Here is a 12,782-nt window from a genome sequence, read left to right as displayed (position 1 = left end):
TTTTTGGCTGCATTGGGTCTTCGTGGCTGCACATGGGCTTTCTCTAGTTGTGGTGAGCGGGGGCTACTCTTCGTTGCAGTGTGCAAGCTTCTCATTGCGGTGGCTTCTCTTGTTGCTGAGCTCGGGCTCTAGGCACACAGGCTTCAGTAATTGTGGCATGTGGGCTCAGTAGTTGTGGCTCGCCGGCTCTAGAGCACAGGCTCAGGAGTTGTGGCGCACGGGCTTAGTTGATCCGCGGCATGTGGGATCTTCCTGGACCAGGGCTCGAACCTGTGTCCCCTGCACTGGCAGGTGGATTCTTAACCACTGCGCCATCAAGGAAGCCTGGTGATTTTTTTAAAAGATGTCTATATGTATTCAATTTTAAAATTATTTACAGTTAAGGAATTGGCTTATAAGCACTTTTCAATCAAATGATGTCATTCTTGCACTTATTTTCAACACAGTCTACTTCTAGTTATATCACTAATGCGTAATTTCAATTTATCTTCTTCAAAGAGAACTTATTATTTTTATTTTTTAGTAGCACTTGTACTTCATTTAAATTCAGGGTCAGATTTTCTGAGCTTCTAGTTGTAACTTCTTCGGGTTTTTTTCCTCATGTCGTCAATGAAGTGTAAGAAATGGTTGTCTCCTAGTTACAAAGGTAATAGTTGCTCTGACTCCCTTTTTTCAAGTGACTGACTTTTAAAAAATGCACCTTGAAATTACCATTTCATCCATCTGCCTAATGTTTGGTGGTTCTCCAACCACATCAACTCTGAAATACTCTGTGCGGCCTTAACGTTACCTTCCAAGGTACTCTCCCACTTAATAATCCAACCATTTTCCCCAATATTTCTCAACAAAACTTCTCCCACCAGGCTAGTCTCACTCCCTTTTTGTTATCTTCAACCACACTGTGTTCTCATCTAGGAAAATGCTCATTTAAAATGTAAAATAGGCAGGATTTCCTGGCAGACTGAGTTTGAAAGAGAAAGGAGGAGAAGTCAGGGATGGCTCACAGGTTACTGGGAGGGTGACGATACCATCACCAATACAGAAGAGGAAGAAGAGGAAAATTCACTGTGGCAAGTTGATTTGAAATGCCCGTGGAACACATCCGAATAAAGGTGTCCTAAAAAGAGCTGGATATTTGGGTTTGGACTGAGAAGACTGGGCTAGACATTCAGATTTAGAAATAATATTAGTGGTTGTTTGTTAAGCCACGGAAGTGGATGAGGTCACACTAAGTGTGTACTAAAATGAGATGAAGGGAAGGCTTAATAGGGAATCCTAGGAAACATTAACTTTTAAGTGGGCATTTGGGGAAGTATAGCAGCCAGAGAGGTTGGAGGTAGGCGGGAAATCGGGAGATGTCATGAAGCTCAGGAAAAAGAAAGTTTTGGGCTTCCCCACTGGCGCAGTGGTTAAGAATCCTCCTACCAATGCAGGGGACATGGGTTCGAGCCCTGGTCTGGGAAGATCCCACATGCCGCGGAGCAGCTAAGCCAATGCGCCACAACTACTGAAGCCTGCACACCTAGAGCCCGTGCTCTGCAACAAGAGAAGCCACCGCAATGAGAAGCCCGCGCACCGCAGCAGAGTAGCCCCCGCTCACTGCAACTAGAGAAAGCCTGCACATGGCAATGAAGACCCAACGCAGCCAAAAATAAATTAATTAATTAAAAAAAAAAGAGAAAGTTTTAAGAATAAAGCAGTGGCCAAAAGTGTAAAGAAGGGGTTGAGAGCATAGAAGCTGGAGGGCAGAAAAGATTATGTGCATGAGCAGTTGGAGGAAGTGAGCTGGAAAAGGGGGAACATGGCCAGGAAACACCATGGAATGTTTAACATAAAGTGCAGTAAACTGAAGTCCCTGAGCTTCCACAGAACTTCACTGTCTATGAAGTTAAATTAAGTAATGTCTAAGAGTCTGATTGTCTAAGACTTAGATAACTACTATACGTAAAATATTATAAAAAGAGTTCTGAACTGGCCAAGAGTAAAAGTATAACAAACTGGGAGCCAGGAACATTATAAAAATCTGGTGAAACAGGTAGGACAAGAAATGTAGTTGGATGCCTCAGGCTAAGAGTGAGCAGGGTATTTCAAGACAGATAGACATTTTATTGAGTGAGTTGTGCCTATCACAAGTCTGTCTCTCCAACCCATATCTGTCTCCATGTCCCCAATCTCATGCAAATGTCCTTTAGAGGTTACAAATTCAACATATGCAAATCAGGTCTCACTGTCTTCTCACCTACTCCAGCCCCTCCCCAACCTGCTTCTCCTCTATTTCAGGGAATAGCACTGGAGCCACGCCTAGACTGAAGTGGAAACCTCTGTCACTCATTCTCTTCCATCGTCATCCCTCCGGTCTCATCTCTGTCATCAAGTTCTGTCCATTCTTTCTCCACCTTCTTTTGATTCCATCCTCTTGCTTTTCATTCCCACCACCACAGCTGCCACTGTATCCAGGTCCTGAAATAGGATTCCTAACTGGCCTACCTTCTTCTAGTCTCTCCTCCTCTTCCCAGTCCACCTCCACAACTCTAAGAAAGCAAATCTGCTCACGTCCCTCCACTGGTTAAAAAAATCTCCCAATTCCAGTGAGGAGAAAGAAGGTCTGACCTCCTTAGCATGACATCATGCGAGGCCCCTGCCAACCTGGCCTTGCCCCCTCACCTTCGCTGCATTGCAGTGACCTTCTGCCTCCACACATCTGTCTTAGAACACCGCGAAGTTTCTCCTTGTTCTTCAACTCACCCGCTCCTTGACGCTTGATTCACTCTGAAGCCTGAGCAAGTCTTGTGCTACTACGATCATAAGCTTGGGTGCTGGAGGAGGGCAGACGGGAGAAGTTGAATATAAGTGATTTGGATCAGCCATAGAGAAAAGAATAGGGGTAGCGGTGCCTCTCTGATGAGAGGTGTGATCCCCCCATTGAACTCAGTGCTTAGTAGACTATATTGCTTAAATAAATCACAATTCAAGGGAGACAAGTATACCTAATAGAGCTAACTGCAAGGAATTTATGATCTGATGAGAGAAATAAGACATATAGAATGTGAACTAATGTGATTGACTTTTTCCCGTTCATTATAAAACATCGGATTCATTGCTTTACACTCATAAACATATACAGACATTCAAAGATACCAGATAATTAATAATAAGTGTGAAATAAGTAGTCAAGACAAGTCCTACAGGGATTTAGAGGAGGAAGAGATTACTTCGGGATAGGGTGTTCAGATAACGTTTCACAACAGACATAGGACTTGAAGCCTGAGTAGGGTGTACGTAGCAGGAGGAATAGCCTTCTAATTGTGGGGAATGACACAAACAGAGGCAGACGAGGATGTGTTCACGGCAGAAAGATCTGGGTAGGGGAATAATGTTGGTAAGGACAGGAAGACGTCAGGGTGTGATTGTGGTGTCCCTTCGATGCCCAGCTTGATCCCCTAGGAATACTTGCATACTTTACCTATCAGGGAATGGGAACCACTGAAGTTGTTTGTTTCTGTTTTTGTTTTTGCTGCGCCGCACGTCATGTGGGATCTTAGTTCTCCACCAGGGATGAACCCATGCCCCTGCAGCGGAAATGTGGAGTCTTAACCACTGGACACAATGAATGCAGTCTTTTAAGGAGATTAATCAGGCAATAGTGTACAGGACAGATTAGAAAAGCAAGGGAATGCAGGCCAGAAGAACAAGTAGAAGCAGTCATCTGGGTCTGAGATGCCATAGATTTTGATTCTAAGACTATTGACATGATAGTTTTTTTTTTTTTTGAAGATGTTGGGGGTAGGAGTTTATTAATTAATTAATTTATTTTTGCTGTGTTGGGTCTTCATTTCTGTGCAAGGGCTTTCTCTAGTTGTGGCAAGCGGGGGCCACTCTTCATCGCGGTGCACGGGCCTCTCACTATCGCGGCCTCTCTTGTTGCGGAGCACAGGCTCCAGACGCGCAGGCTCAGTAGTTGTGGCTCATGGGCCTAGTTGCTCCGTGGCATGTGGGATCCTCCCAGACCAGGGCTCAAACCCGTGTCCCCTGCATTAGCAGGCAGATTCTCAACCACTGTGCCACGAGGGAAGCCCAACATGATAGATTTTTGTAATAAAAAACTCACATTAAACGTATACACTGATTATAAAACAAATCTTTATTTTTAGGTATGTAAAATTACAAAAATGTAGGCATCTTAGAATTAAGGAAATAAGATGAAGATCTGAACTAAGGTGGTGATGGTGGGAATGAGAAGGGAAAAGTAGATGCAACAAGAAAAAACAAATCTTGAAGAATTTGAGAATTTGGATGTTAAAAGAGAGAGAAGATTAAAATATGACTCCATGGTTTTGAGTCTGAATGAAAGTGCCAAGTTGGTACCATTAAAAGAAATGGGGAAGTCAAGAGGTAAAAGAACCAAACTAAATTTTATGTATTGAGTTGGAGGTGAGGAAATATCTAATAGACAGTTGAAGATATGGGCTTAGAACTAGGAAAAAAGATCAGGCTAGATCTTTCTAGATAATAGATCTTGGATCTATTATCCAAGGAATTAGCTACGCACAAGTCGGAATGGAAGGTCTGAGAGTGAATGACATTCTGAAAGGTCAAGCACGTAGAGAACCGGGGCAGAGGTGTAATTGCAAGGGAGTACCCACGTTTCGGGACAGCAAGCAGGGTAAGGAAGAAAACCAGAAATGATCTGAAAGGTTGAATTAGATTCACTCCACAGTAGGGGCATGAAAGCCACGAGAAGAGGGAGGTTGAAGCCTTATATTCACGCTTAGGAGTTATGGGTGCTCGTCATGTGCATTTGGGTGTGCCTTAAGCCTTCACACTGGCGTGAAGAAGCCCACTGCAGTATTCCAAAGCAATGTTCACTTGGGCCCCCACCTTCAGCCTTAGCTGGATGCTGACTACTAACTGTGGGCTGTTCCTCAGCTCCAGGAGGTCTGGACCAGTACCTTGGCTGGTTCCTCAGCCTTTGTCGAGCAATCATGAAATTTCTCCAAAGGCTTGTTGCTCGTATCATGTGCAGTTAATCTTAGCCAGATCCTATAAAGTCCAAAAGAACGTACTTCCCACCTAGCTCTCTCATGAGCAGTTAATTAAGAATGTAATTTTGTTGACCCAACTTTTTATAACAGAGTCAAAGTTAAAGGCAAACTAGTTTTTAGCACTTTACCAGTTCAGCTGGAATAGCTGTGCCAGTTAAACTTTCTGAACCCCTATTAGTCAGGGATGACTTAGTTCTCTCTGGTTTACCTTATTTCCCTAGCAGACAGATAAGAAATAAAATTATTTGTTGGTTTAAAATGTGATACTTTCATAGCCCATAAAAATACATTTAAAAATTGTCCAATGAAGGGCAGTATTTCACAGAAACAAACACATAGTCATTGAATTTTTTTGTAGTTTTCTTCTATAATTGGGAGAGAGCTAGCACAGGCATGTCTCACCATCACAGGAGCTCTAAAAAGCTGATTGGCTGACATGATTAGTAATTGGGAATATGAATTGTGATATATGATCCCGAAATACAAATTTCAAAAAGGCTTCTCTTCTTGTCACGAGTATCTTAATCAGGACGTTTGTAAGCATATCTTTCAATCTCATGCTCTTACAAACCTGAAGCTGACGCATACAATTTAGATTGTTACTGAATTATTTTCAGCTAGTGTAAACTTAATCCTCACATGCGTCTCCCAAGAGGAACAGAAGTGCTTTCCCCTCTGTGTAGTGAAGCCTCCTCATGTAACAGGAGCAATTCTCTCTCTTGTGGGGAAGTGCCCATATGACTTGGTTAGGCTGTAAAACATCTGGCTTATGCAGTGATATCTGGTTTGTAAGATGTGCCTTACCTCTTTATATGCTCAAGAGACTGGCCGTTAAACATGTTGTGGCTGGAGAGTCCGAACCGACAGCCAGGAGCCCGCACGCACCTCGCACCCTGAGACGGCGACGCGCCCCGCACCGCTCCGGGACGACCGGTCACTGGGTCACGCGACCCGGCCCCGCCGCTGCCGCTGCTGTGGACCGCGGCCGTGGCGCCGGGGGGCGGCCGCCGGCGAGGAGGCGGCTCCCGCGGGGGCCTCAGTGTGCTAGGCGTCCCCGCCCAGCGTGGGCTCAGTGCAGGAGCTGGCTCAGCGCGCCGCGGTGGTGATGGAAGGAAATGCGCACCCGCCGCGGCAGCAGCAGGGGGGCACTTGACAGGAAGGGGGCGGCGGGCGAGGCAGGGGCGCGGGGAGGCGAGCGCCAGCCGCCAGCCGTGGGCCCGGCACCATGCCCTCCTGGCCCACGGGCCCCGCGCCGCCGAGCCCGGAGACGAGGCGCCCTATCTGGTGAAGGTGCACCAGGTGTGGGTGGTGAAAGCCGGCAGCTTGAAGAAGGACTCGCTCGCTGCTCAGCGTGCACCTGGGCGCCTGGGGCCACCCCGCGTTCCCCTCCTGCGGGCGGCTCAAGGAGGACAGCAGGTACATCTTCTTCATGGAGCCCGATGCCAACAGCAGCGGCCGCTCACCGGCTGCCTTCCGAGCATCCTTCCCGCCTCTTGAGACAGGCCGGAACCTCAAGAAGGAGGTCTGCTGGGTGCTGTGCAAGCGGTGCGCCTTGCCTCCCCGTTTGGAAGAGATGAAAAGTCAGAAGTCTGCAGCAGATTCGAAACTAGTGCTTCGGTGAGAGACCAGTTCTGAATACTCCTCTCTCAAATTCAAATGGTTCAAGAATGGGAATGAATTAAACCCAAAGAACGAACCACAAAACATCAAGATACAAAAAAAGGCCAGGGAAGTGAGAACTTCGCATTAACAAAGCATCACTGGCTGATTCTGGAGAATGTATGTGCAAAGTGATCAGCAAATTAGGAAATGACAGTGCCTCTGCCAATATCACCATTGTGGACTCAAATGAGATCATCACTGGCATGCCAGCCTCAACTGAGACAACGTGTGTGTCTTCAGAGTCTCCCATTAGAATATCAGTATCAACAGAAGGAGCAAATACTTCTTCATCCACATCTACATCTACCACTGGGACAAGCCATCTTGTCAAGCGTGCCAGGAGAAAACTTTCTGTGTGAATTTAGGCAAGTGCTTCATGGTGAAAGACCTTTCAAACCCCTCAAGATACTTGTGCAAGTGCCCAAATGAGTTTACTGGTGATCCCTGCCAAAACTACGTAATGGCCAGCTTCTACAGTACGTCCACTCCCTTCCTGTCTCTGCCTGAATAGGAGCATGCTCAGTCGGTGCTGCTTTCTTGTTGCTGCATCTTCTCTCAGATTTCACCTAGAGCTAGATGTGTTTTACCAGGTCTAACATTGACTGCCTCCGCCTGTTGCATGAGAACATTAACAAAAGCAATTGTATTACTTCCTCTGTTCATGCCTAGTTGGCTCTGAGATACTCATAGGTGTGCGAGGCTCCGATGCTTCTGAAATTTATCTTGAATAATGTGATACAAAATGATAGTCTATATCATACAGTACAATGATAATAAAGGCATTTAAAAGTCTCACTTTTATTGATAAAATAAAATCATTCCACTGGACAGTCCATCTTCTTCATAAAATGACCCCATCCTGAAAAGGATGTTTGCTAAGTTGTAACCAGTACACACTTGAAATGATGGTAAGTTCATTTCAGTTCAGAATGTGTTATTTCTAACAAATAAGCAGAATAAAAAGAAAAAAATAAAAATGTTGTGGCTGAGATATAGAGTGGGGCAAGGGGAACAGCTAAGGGAAGGATATTTATTAAACTGGAATATCCAGCTTAATATGGTGATTAATTACTCAGTTTTTTCCGTCTATTGATTTCTTCATCATATGGGCTAAGAACAGGAATAGCAAGTTCATGGCACCATCCCTGCCTCTCTTCCACACACACCCTCGCCCCCACCAAAAAAAAAAAGAAAAGAAAAAAAAAGCCCGCGTGGCAGACACCACAATACTCTTTTCCATGGAACTCAGCCTCAGAGTCATTTTCCACAGTTCTCCAGGCAGCCACTACCAGTTGGTTCAAGTGGGGAATTGAAATTATGAGGTTGGGGATTCTTTGTGGCTTACGGTTTTGGTGTTAGTATCTTCTGATGACAAGGAACGGGGAACCTTAAGAAAAAGAGGATTTATTTTAAGGACACACATAGTTTGGAGTCAGAGAGTTGTTCAGGATCCAAGGCAAGTCAGAGACTGGATTCTCACCCTATGGTCCACCTGTTCAACCTCTCATAACATATCTGTGTCTCTGTTTTTAATGGGCCCTCATTTCCCAACTGGCCAATCCTCTTTGTATTCCACAGTCTAAATGCTTCAGAGAGCTAATTTAACATGCTTCGTTAATTACCATTGTGTCTATTACTAAGCGTAGCCTTGGTGCCAGGTTTTGTCATGGGTCATGAATAGGCAGCCCTTGGGTAGGCAGCCCATGGATACTGGTAATGTTTTCTTTATTTTAGTGGTAGTTATCCAGGTGTGTTCACTTCATGAAAATTCAAAATTCAACCCGTGCTTCTTATGTGCAAGTTTCTTTGTTATATTTTAATAAGTTTATTTTTCTAAAAATAGTTGTGGCAAACTGATCTCATTTTCTTTTTTGAAGGCTTTATCAAACTAGTACATCAGGAGAATGTCATAGACATATATGTTCATCTTAAAGAAGACATCTTTTAAAATTTCCTAAGACCGTTATGTGCAGTTCAGAGAGATGTGGGCTGGATAGTAGAAGAGTTATATGAATTCTTAACTAGTGGAACAACTTACCCAAAAATTGACAATCAAGATCAACCTGAAGATAGGTTTCTGTCATAATGTGTGAGGGTTCTGTTTAGTATAGAGAGGAAATACAGGCTAAGCATGTGGGATCAAGGGCTGGGCTCTTCTGCTTAATAGTTGTTTGACCTTAGGGAACTTTTCTTTCCGTGCCTCAGTTTTTCTATCAATAAAATGGGAGTGATAGAGTCTGCATCTTAAGATGGTTTAGAGTACTGAGTGAACATAGTGTTCAGAAAAGTAGGCCACTAATATGCAGGGAGAATTTGTAGAGTGGCAGAGTACTTTATAATTAAATCACCAAGTTAAAGAGCAAGACAAGTCCCTGTTAGAAGAAATGTCCCCAGAGTGGCCAGATGAATATCTGTCAGGGATGCTGTAAAGAGGTCCCTTCCTTTAATGAGAAGGTTGGATTAGATGATCTCTCAAAGTCTAGGATTCTTTGTCAGTTTAATTGTGCCCTAAATACTTGAAGTTATAATTCTGCTTATGGAGTAATTCTATAGAATTACTTGCCAAGAGGAGACGGGGTCACCCATAACAAAATGGGCATGCTTTGGAAACATCTGAGGACTTGGAAAGCCAGTAGCTCATCTTTCCAATGTTGGGTGAAAACATGAGAAAGATACATAGCCACAACCTAGAGAAAAACACCGACCTGTAAAACTGAAGAAAGAAGAAAGAAACAGAGATTTGGCTGCTTCGTTTGGTCTTTAAAACGAACACCTGCCTTTACACATCATCTGAAATATGCATTAGGCCCAATAGGAATATACACCTTCAGTAATCTGCCAACAATATCAAGGTAACTGCCTTGCTTTGTTTGCAAGAAGTTGTTTGCTAATTTTTTTAAAATCTGATTTTATTATACTACAAAGCCATCAGTACTTTTTTTGCAGCCTGCACAGCCCTCAGATTAAAGCCAAAGGCAATCAAACCAAATGAACAAAACTTAATGACTTGAGGAGTGGCCAAGATGGTGGAGCAGAAAGACCCTGAGCTCACCTCCTCCCAGAGGCACACCAAAATTGCAACTATTTATAGTCAAAGTATCCATGAGAGCAACCTGAAGACTAGCAAAAAAGGTCTTTTAAGAGCTGACAGTTACAAAGAAGGAACCACAATGAGAAGGGGAGAAGGGACAGAGATGCAATTAGTCAAGACTCATGCCCACCAGGTAGGTGACACGTGAATGGGAGGATAATTACAATTGCAGAAGTTCTCCCGCAAAAGCAAGGGGTCCAAGCCCCACACTGGGCTTCCCATCCCAGGGATCCTGCACTGGGGAGACAAGCCCCTGGAACATTTGGCTTTGAAGGCCAGTGTAGGGAGACCCAGAGGTCTGTGGGAAATAGAGACCCCACTCTTAAACGGCACACACAAAATCTCACACACTCCAAGACCCAGGGAAGAAGCAGTAATTTGAAAGGAGGCTGGATCAAACCCACTTGCTGACCTTGGAGAGCCTCCTGAAGAGGCAGGAGGCAACTGAAATTCACCCTGGGGACATAGATGCCAGCAGCCGCCATTTTTGGGAGTTCAACCCACCATGAGGACACTGGCACTGGTAAGCACCACTGGAATCCTCCCTCTAGCTTATTAGTGCTGGAACCTACCTGCCCACCAGCCAGTCAGCATCCTCCTAGGATGCCCCAGGCCAGGTGCCCCAGATGGGCAGGGACACGACCTCGCCCACCAGCAGAAAGGACCCCCTGAGGCCCCAGCCCTGCCCCAGGACACACCCTCACCTACCAGATGGCTCAGGACCCAGCCCCACCCAACTAGTGGGCCTACACCAGCTCTGGAACCTCCAGCCCCTCAGTCAGAGACCCCAGGACCCATCTCCACCCATTAGTGGGCTAGCAGTAGCCCCAGGGCCTGGCCTTGCCCACTAGTGGATGGGCATCGGCCCTGGGACCCCCTGGGCCCAAACCCCACCCACCAGTGGGCTGACCAAACCCCAGGACCACACAGACCCACTGCCAGCCATGTCAAAACCACACCCACCCATTAGCAGGCCAGCGTCACTCCAGGATGCCCTGGATCCTGGCCCTGACCAATGGGAGGCCAAAAGCAGCTCCGGGACACTTTGGGCCCCTCAGCCATCCATGTTAGGGTCCGGCCCCACCTAACAGTGAGCCATCACCAGCGCTGGGTCACCTGGGACCCTCAGCCAGCCATATCAAGAAGCAGCCCTACCCACCAGCATCCCACACCAGCCCCAGGACACTCCTGGGCCACAGCCCCGCCCATCAGTAGGCCAACACTAGCTCCGGGACCCCCAGCCCAGCATTCAGCCACTCTGGGACCGAGCTCCACCGACCAATGGGCTAGCACTATCCCTGGGACCCCCAGGCGGGATCTGTAGACAGTTGCCTCATGACCCAGGCCTGCCCACTGGTGAGCTGGCACCAGGACCAGGACACCCCTGGCTGTGCAGTCAGCCATGCCAAGACCCAGACTGAACAAAACAGACCCTTAAAACCAACTGGAATGACGACCAGCAACACCTACCAGCATGCCCACAGTAGTCAGCCAACCACAACAGAAGGTCCCAAGCAGCCCACATAAGAGGGCACCCCTAAAGCAAGAAGCTCTGGTAACTACAGGAGAGTGTGCTGCCAGGACCCATAGGACGTGTCCTGCATAAGGCCACTTCTCCAAGATTGGGAAACATAACCAACCAACTAAATAAAAAACAGGAAATTAGACAAAATGGGGCAACAGAGAAATATATTCCAAATAAAGGAAAAGAAAAAAACTTCCAAAGAAGAACTAAGTGAAGTGCAGATAAGCAAATCTACTTGATAGAGAGTTCAAGGCAATGATCATAAAGATGCTCAAAGAAGAGCCTCCTTCTCTCTCTCTCATCCTGTAAGACCCTTGAAACATCCTGCAGGTGGCTCCTATCTTGTGGGAATGTTATTCACAGAAAGTCATATCACCTTGTAAGGCCTTCCTCTGGTCTCAGGGAAGGTATAAAGGAAAGTAGGAGGGGCCGGACAGAGGGGTCAATGGTTGCCTGGAGAGGTGGCTATTGACAGAACCACAGGTGGGGAGGAAGCTGTGCTAATTAATTGGATCTGGCTCTACAGCTTCCTTGGTCTCCTAAGCGCAGGATGATACCTGCCTCCCTCAGTGTGCTCTGGCTAAGCTTAGAAATGCTTCCTTAGGAGGAAACTGAATAAATTTGAGTTTTGAAGTCAGAGGTCCCAGATCTGAATACCAGTTAAGCCACTTCCTGGCTGGGTGATTCTACCAAGTTAACTTACCCTCTCTGAGTTTCAGTTTTCTCATCTGAAAATGTGCATAAAATCAGAACCTCTCTCTGTGGATTTTTGGTGAGGATTAAATGAAAAAATTCTGAGAACTGTGAAAATATAAAATGAGTACTAAATAAATATCGTTAGTTGCTGTGGGGGAAAAAAAGATGCTTGAAGAACTTGGGAGAAGAATGAATGAAAAGAGTGAGAAGTTAGAAGTTTTTAACAAAGAGTTAGAAAATATAAAGAAGAACCAAACAGAAGTGAATAATTCAATAACTGAAATTAAAAATATACTAGAAGGAATCAACAGTAGATTAGATAATATAGAGGAACAGATCAGTGATTTGGAAGATAGAGTAATTACTGTCTGAAATTACTGAAACTGAACTGAAAAAAATAATAAAAAGAAATGAGGACAGTTTAAGAAACCTCTGGGACAACATCAAGCATACTAACATTCACATAATAGGGGTTCCAGAAGGAGAAGAGAGAGAGAAGGGGGCAGAGAAATATTTGAAGTCATAATAGCTGAAAACGTCCCTTCCTGGGAAAGGGAAATAGACATCCAGATCCAGGGAGCACAGTGAGTCTCAACATGATCGACTGAAAGAGAACCACACCAAGACACATTGTAATTAAAATGGTGAAAATTAAAGATAAATAGAAAATATTAAAAGCAGCAAGGGAAAAGCAGCAAGTTACATACAAAGGAACTCCTGTAAGGCTATCAGCTGGCTTTTCAGCAGAAACTCTGCAGGCCAGAAG

At 45.4% G+C, this 12,782-nt stretch overlaps 1 long non-coding RNA gene and 1 pseudogene across 1 annotated transcript in view; one reads left to right on the top strand and one right to left on the bottom strand.

Annotated features, from left to right (window-relative positions):
* Positions 1-10,528, bottom strand: part of LOC115803839 (uncharacterized) — a 37,148-nt gene extending 26,620 nt beyond the window's left edge. The window contains exons 1-3 of the long non-coding RNA XR_016393591.1: positions 5,847-10,528; positions 3,464-3,569; positions 2,746-2,816 (exon numbers count right to left, since the gene is read on the bottom strand). This is a non-coding gene — a long non-coding RNA (uncharacterized LOC115803839). The remainder of the gene's footprint in view (positions 1-2,745; positions 2,817-3,463; positions 3,570-5,846) is intronic.
* LOC111188096 (pro-neuregulin-2, membrane-bound isoform-like) lies at positions 4,558-7,496 on the top strand (annotated as a pseudogene).
* Positions 10,529-12,782: the final 2,254 nt, after the last annotated feature.

The sequence above is a fragment of the Delphinapterus leucas genome, chromosome 6 (assembly GCF_059928025.1).
Source record: "Delphinapterus leucas isolate spDelLeu-1000000601 "Yukka" chromosome 6, BTC_Dleu_Yukka2, whole genome shotgun sequence".
Lineage (NCBI taxonomy): Eukaryota > Metazoa > Chordata > Mammalia > Artiodactyla > Monodontidae > Delphinapterus > Delphinapterus leucas.
Note: the sequence above shows the minus strand (reverse complement) of the source record. Positions and strands in the feature narration are given on the sequence as shown.